This window comes from Carassius auratus, chromosome 10 (genome assembly GCF_003368295.1).
Source record: "Carassius auratus strain Wakin chromosome 10, ASM336829v1, whole genome shotgun sequence".
NCBI classification, from domain to species: Eukaryota; Metazoa; Chordata; class Actinopteri; order Cypriniformes; family Cyprinidae; genus Carassius; species Carassius auratus.
In genome coordinates, this window is record NC_039252.1 from 16003348 (window position 1) to 16011468 (window position 8121).

The 8121-nt window shown below is 36.7% G+C and overlaps 1 pseudogene; it reads right to left on the minus strand.

Moving 5' to 3' along the window:
* Nucleotides 1-457: 457 nt before the first annotated feature.
* LOC113109490 (esterase OVCA2-like) lies at nt 458-6375 on the minus strand (annotated as a pseudogene).
* Between the last annotated feature and the right edge of the window lie 1746 nt (nt 6376-8121).

Sequence of the window (8121 nt, forward strand, 5' to 3'; positions counted from 1 at the left end):
AGAATGACAACATGGATCCATCATGCCTTGTTACCACTGTGCAGGCTGCTGGTGGTGGTGTAATGGCGTAGGGAATGTTTTTTTGGCACACTTTAGGTCCCTCAGTGTCAACTGGGCATGGTTTAAATGCCATGGCCTACCTGAGCATTGTTTCTGACCATGTCCATCCCTTAATGACCACCATGTACCCATCCTCTGATGGCTACTTCCAGCAGGATAATACAGCATGTCACAAAGCTCGAATCATTTCAAACTGGTTTCTTGAACATGACAATGAGTTCACTGTACTAAAATGGCCCCCACAGTCACCAGATCTCAACCCAATCTTTGGGATGTGGTGGAACGGGAGCTTCGTGCCCTGGATGTGCATCCCACAAATCTCCATCAACTGCAAGATGCTATCCTATCAATATGGGCCAACATTTCTAAAGAAACTCTCACATACTATTTTATAATTTCACTGAAACTTCTCGAGGAAGTCTTGGTATGACTGCGTGTGAGAAGATGCTGCTGGAACAAAGTGTCCACCGGGATGAATGAGGATTTGAGCTCCATCAAACGCTGGCAGCAGATCTCGGCTCATCTCCTCCATCCTGTCCAAACACATGCAGAGAGGGGATTGTTATCGCCGGCCCTTCGTAAAAGCACAGATGTTGGGAACAGGCACTGTGGAATCCGGTGACCTGGATGGCAAACTGGAAATTAAAAGCAGGCTCTAGTTTTTGTTCTTTCAGAGCAAACAGCATTGCCACCAGGGCGGCACCATGACTAAAGCCCGATTCCACCGAAGGGCCCAAGATCCTTCACTGCAGTTTTCACAGTCTCTGTACTCTCTTCCAGACCCAGGCTGCTCTCACAATCCCGCTGAGCGATAAAACTTTGTGCCTGGACATCAGAGAACCATCAGCCCCTCTGGTCCTCATCATTACCACTGGCCGTCTTCTCAGGCTCCTGATTGGCTGATTGCATTGAAAAAGTAATAAGATCAAGGTTCAACATTATGGATTTTTCTTTTACATCAAAAATCATAAGGATAAAATCAGGATAAAGAACAAGTTCCATGAAGATATTTTGTTAAATTCCTACAGTAAATATATCAAAACTTATTTTTTGATTAGCAATATGCATTGCTTTGAAAGGTGATTTTCTCAGTATTTAGATTTTTCTAAATACACTCTCAGATTACAGATTTTCAAACAAACCTATCTCGGCCAAATATTATCCCATCCTAACAAACAATACATCAATATGTACAACTTATTTATTCAGCTTTTAGATTATATATAAATTTCAATTTCACAAAATTTACCCTTATGACTGATTTTGTGGTGACTAATGTATAAAATAGGTTTATACATTTTAATGTACTTATGATACTAGGCAGCCCACAAGGTTTTGAGGTATAGCAAACATTATCAGTTTTAAACGCATTTTTTTTTTAACGGTTTTGAATTGCAGGAACTTGATGTGGTGTGGTAATGTACAACTTCACCATCACTGGTGAAGTAATATAAACCAACAACTCCACTTGTCTCTTTAATATTTCACTTAATGCTCCTGTATTCTCCCTAAAAAAAGAGCTACCATTCTGTCGATAACCTTGAATACAGACAATTCGAAGTGGAACTGCAGCTTTGGAAATTAATATTATTAATAGTCTATCACAGCGATAATTGTCTAGCTATTGTCAAAACTCGAAAAACACAAGCAAACAGCAACAAGTTGACGTAACACAAGTTATATTGTGCTGTGTCGACTTAATAATTAAAAAAAACATTCAAAATGCTAAAAAGAAACTAAACTTGACATGATTCCGTCTTGTGCGACTGGTTTGTTACCGTGTTGAAACATAACTAATTCATAACTCTTCAGGTGTGCGTTGCATAATTTGCACATTATCGATTCCCACAAGTAGAAGCAGAAATGTACTTCCGAATTTAAGCGCCAGGGGGCAAGCGTTCACTGTAGAAATGTGCGGTGTTCTTATGCCTCTTAAACGTTAGCCTCTCATAAGAAACCAAATAATGTCTCTTTAAAATGATTGCCACAAATTGTTTTACCCATTCAATTTAATTATCAAAAAAACGCATTATTATAATCAAGGGTCTCTGTGCATTGAGTATAACAGAAGCCTTGACAGCAGATCTTCTTTAAATCAAACTGTATGTCTAAACAGGAAAGCATCGCTGCATTTAATATGAATACACATGCTATCATTCCTGAATAAATAAAGCAACGAAAGAGACAATTATGCAAAATGATTTGGGATTCTGTGTTTTCCCATATTAACAAATGTTTGTATAAGATAAATAAATAAATAAATAAAAATAAAATAAACCTTGCCTGCAAGCTTTCAAAGATTGTAAATAACCGCACAAAAAGTTTAACATAAATCTGTATGCATTCAATATTTCATGCTATCCTGGAGGGGAAAGTTCTTAATTTGGTTAGATGATTACATCTCTCTGTTGATCTCAGTGAGGTTTCTGGATGATTGTGCCTCCTGAGCACTTGACAATTAATCTAAAAATGAGCAGGAACCCTGGAGGCCTGATGCCTCTAACACTTATACTCTTACGCACCATAAAGTTTATCGGTATAATATTACTGATCCCAGTTCTGGCCAGCCAGCCAGAAACATAGATAGAACAGTAGACAGATAAAAAATAGACAATAGAGAGAACAGTAGATAGATAGACAGAAAGATAGTACATATATTTTCCATAAATGTTTATTATTATTTATTTTTTTTGTAAGTGCATCTCATCCCTGAAACGAAAGAATATTTCTTCCATGTGCTGTGGAGAACACAGGCGGCAGAAACCAGCACCAAGCATATGCTTCAAGCTATAATTAAAGGAGGTTTTCAGGCGATCCAGCGTGTTAACTTAAATGAATATCTGTACGAGAAAAAGAGGTTTAATTAATGAGAGTCTCTCTGTCTAATTTAATGTCTTGTCTGCGCATATTGAGTATATGCTAACCAAATTCCCAGTCGTTCCCTACGGACACTCTATACTTCACTCTCCACATTAACAGATTTAAACACATCCAAAGCTATGTTCCCAGTGCCAAGAATTTCATCGCACATTAAATGCTTCGATGTGCTCCTTCAAGGGACTTCCTGCATCAACCAACGCACCTGTTCATTACCTTTTAGTTTCTCTGTCCTCTGTCTGAACTGCTGTTCTCTTTAATATTCACCATGATCAAACAGTGAGATGAGTCACAAATAAGACCAAATAAATAAAACAGGCCCTTAGGCCAGCCTTCCTTTCAGTGCTGTTAAGTGATTTATGCTTGAATGTGGCTTGTTAGCGGCAGGTGAGGGTGCTCCATTCTCACTCTTTGCAGCAGGAAGTAACCCCTGCAGGAAACGTCAGTGCGGAATACAGATGAGATGAAGGATATATGCACAGAAACACACGAAACTGGAGCGTGAGCACATTTGCCCCCACAATTGCTCACAAACAAGCACACGTATGGTCATTTTATAAGTGGACCGTTGGATCAGAATGGCATGGATTGCATCAGTACTGGGATGAGTAACCGTGTCAGTGTCACCCATAAAATTCGGTACACAAACAACAACGGGCGCTTTACAGAAACAGTGTGCAAAATGAAACTTAAAAATAATTGTCAGGGAACAGAGCCCAATTTTTTACAAAATGTTGTTGGTGCACCTGTTTGCGCAACCCTGTTACAAAAGTTGAGTTTTATATATATATATATATATATATATATATATATATATATATATATATATATATAAATGAAATAGAAGGTTTTAAATATGGTAGAATTTAAGTTTTTATTAGTATTATTATTCTTTTCTTTATCAGAGCAACTCTGGCAACAAAGAAAAGATCAGAACAGATTGGAAGAGACTCAGCATTACATCACTTGCTCACCAGTGATCCTCAGAAGTGGATGGGTGCCGTCAGAGTCCAAACAGCTGATAAAAACATCACAATAATCCACAACATGACTCCAGTCCATTGTTTTTAACTTCAAACTGTCACTTCCGGCCTTTTTCATTTATCCATAATATTGCTTTCTTTGGTGAAAAAGTTGTCTCTCCTGAATCAAGAGAGAAATATGCACAGATCTAGCACTGTTTTACAAGCAAAACAGTCGAAAAGCTGTCTTAAACAAATATGTCAAACATGTCACTTTTTCATGTGAAGGAAGCATTATTATGGACTAATATTTTGGCCAGAAGCGACAGGTTAAAGTTTAAAATCCAACAGCGCATGCCTAAATGACACACATGTGAACTCTGAATAGCTTTGAATATCACATATCATGATACTCCCCTCATATCAAGTTATAAACTGTCCATTCCCTTACAATATTGACACAGTAATGCAGTTAAAGTGCATTATAAGAAATGTAGGAATATCATATATCAGGTAATGTGTCAGTAAAGATAAAGGCTCTATAGAGAAGGACATTATAGAACTGCATGCAGGAAAGGAAAGTATAACAATAGATTGTATTAATATCTTAGTTCCAGGCTGTGGATCTGTTATTTTACAATAGTGATATATCATAGATCATAACCAGCAAATCTGTCATTTGTATGTTGTTGTAACTGCATAAGCGCACTGCAATCACACAGCCTCTTTTTCATAAACCGAAGTCATATCATCTCTGAGCTTTAAAGCATGGATGAAATCTCTTTCAGCAGGCAGCATGCAACCTGTAATATTCTGCTCACAAATAGCTGGGATTTGCTTCTTTGCATTGTAGCCATCGTTGTGGGTGGGATGTGCTGATTCCCATTCCCTGCAGCTATTCTGACCAAATATTTATGCCTCTGCTGAGTGACCTCTGTGTTTGCTTCATACCAGCTCAGTTCAGAAAGCTTTAGAGCAGCTTATCAGTAACGTTCCACGCAATAAAATTTGGACAATTTGTGCCACAGACCATCGATAAACATAATAATAGCATTCAGACCACATCATTGTGGTTTTCTGTTGTAAGTGCATTACCGTAAATGTGTTTCCTGTTTTACTGTCTGCAATATTTAATAGCATGCCACAAATTTCCATAGAGTTTATCTCTAAAATGAACTATTTAAAGCAACTAGTTCTGGAATTATATGTTGCTGTTTTCTTTTTATTATTATTATTATATCTTCCATAGACTAATAATAAAGATAATAGCATCTTTTTATCTCAAAATTCTGAATGTGCAATTCAGTTTTTTTCCCTCACCACAGAATAAAAAAATATAAAAGGTAATTGTGACTTTATCTCACAATTATGACTTTTCTTTTAATATTTTGCAATTCAGAAAAATGTAAAATTTTTAAATATATTCACTTTTTTCTCCCATGTCCCCAAACTGCCATAATTGGTTTAGCTTAAATATTATTTATACATTTATAAATACTATTTCAATTTATAGGACCAGTTCACACCCAAAATTAATACTGCATTATTTACTTACCCTTGTGTCGTTCCAAACCCTGCATGATCTTTATTCCTCTCTGCGACACAAAAGGAAAAATAAATGATGCAGTTGTACTGGTACATAACAAATCATTCTGAATTGATTCATTGATTCACAGATCTGATTCATCATAAAAAGATTACATTTAAAAGAACATACAATAACCAATAATATGTATGCAGATGACTCCCTGCTTGAGCGTTTGAATAGTGTGACTCTGTCTGAATACATGGCAAGTGTGTTACACTGATAATTAGGACCATTTTAAAGTCTTCCCAGAGGACATGGCAATTAGCGCTAACCATTACATGGCTATTTATAGTGTAATATTCTGTCTGCATTAAAGAATGGCAGTGAAACTGGCAGTAAAGAAGAAAGGTGAAAAGGTTAAAAGAATGAGATCTTTTTTTGTTTTTATGACAGTGCAATCAAGAGAGTGCAAAGATGGGTCAGAATGGATAAATGATCAATTTCACAAGTAATTTTATCAGAGGTTTCTCTTCGTGAGCGTCGCTTATGTTCCAGAATGTTATGTGGCTGTGCAATTGTAATGTGAGAGACAGTAACGATCAGAATCATTCAACTGACTGAATGTTCAGACATGTGAACAGAAAAGCAGAAATAAGCTTGGCTTGATCCAGGATACATTTTTCTCTATATATACTGTATATATATATATATATACCCACTGCTGAGAAGATTTGTAGTCTACAGAGAGTTAGCAGGTGTCAGATATCCAGAAGTCAATAGATGTAAAATGTTCTGCGATGAAGAGACGTTGAACTTGCATTCAAATTTCAGTTCTCTTCAATGTGCCCACTTACACACACACACACCAACACACGTTTCTTCCCTCTCATCAACTTCATCTGCATACATGATGTACACAGACAGTCTGGACTGACTGTCACTTCCCATTAGGATCAGTCTCTCTCCCTCTCTGCCCTCTATTTCCATTCACACCTGGCCAAAAGATCTCACTACTGGCACCTCTGGACAAAACCTCGGTTATAAGTTATACCATTACTTATAATAATAGCTTATTTGATATTAACATGTCTCTTTATCAATACTGGTACGACCTTTCTGATTGGAATTAACATGGCCATATACTCAAAGGCCACACAGCACTTGAAAGGGATTTCAGTTATTGGACAATATTCAGGAATTGTTTTAACAATAAATCATGCTTACAATGTATTTAAACAATTATCATTTAAAGATTAAGTGATGCAAAGTGAAAGTAAAATTTTTTGGAATTATTAAGCAGCACAACTGTTTTTAACATTGATAAAAATAATAAATATTTCTTGAGTAGCAAATAAGCATAATAGAATGATTCCAGAAGGATCATGTGACACTGAAGACTGGAGTTATGATGCTGAAAATTCAGCTTTGCTGTCACATGAGTAAATTACATTTTGAAATATACCCAAAAAGAAAACAGTGTTTTATTTGAAATGTATCTAAAAAAAAAAAAAAAAAAAAAGACTTTAATACTGATCGAAAGCACACACAAATTATTTCAGATTTCCAAAGTGCAGCTGAGAACACAAATATGCTACAATGTATAAGCCTTAAATGAAGAGAAATATGCCTAACATATGTCATAGAGTTTCTAAGACCCCAGACTTCTGAAATATGAACATTTAAGTGGATGACTAGGGGTGCATATCTAATTCACATGCACTTAGCTGAGGAGAGAGAAAAAAGTCTGAATCAAGAGAAGGATTACAGCTGGTACTCAGTGATCCAAATACTTGAATTATTTAAAGAAGTGGAATCTTCATTAATATATTATTGTATATGCCTTAGTGCGGACAAGCTCGCAGAAGTAAAGGAGAGAGTTAGAGTGGAGTGAGCGAGAGGGGTTTGATTATTGACAGTGCAGTTGTTAATACACAGAGAAAGAGGGAGAGATCTGAAAGGCAATAAGTACTTTTATCTCTTCCACTGTTTATTTTCTCCCACAAAACAGAATAAAGTATCCTTGCTTGACTCTCCTCCACTGCAGTGACTGCATTCATCTCATACTGGACAACACAGGCTTTTTCTGGGAAAAACAGAGACGCGGATCAGAAAAGAAAGAATAAGTCAGGTGCATTTTAAAATATCCAGGAAGAAATAAGAGGAGAAGAAAATAGGAAATGGATTGTGAGATGTAACAAAAGAGGAATTAGGCCTACAGGCAGATAAATACATAAAGGAGGATGCAAGGGAAAAAAAGCTCATGTTTTCCATATTCCGACCAGCAGCGACCAACTGCTTGGTCTCCATGTCAGCTTCATTTGTTTGGAAGCCCCGCCCACAGTGAAATTTGTAGGCTATTGGTCGATGACATCTGCTCCATCACCTTTAATGCACAAGATGCAACATTAGCTGACATATATTTAATAATCTCCACTGGCCTGTAATCAATACGCTTGTACAGTATGATCAATCTCTTAGTCAATGCTGAAGAGAATAAGGTAAGTGCATCTATCTGCCCTTCATTATGTTCTTTTATTTCCTTTGTAGGAGGTAGGAAAGATATAATTAACAGATTGACCACAAAACCATATCATAGTTGCTCCTACACATTACATGCAAAACATTACACAGTTTTAATTATAAACAGAGGCAGAATCATGAGATTCCCCGATGACTCCTGCTGAAGCGGTAAAG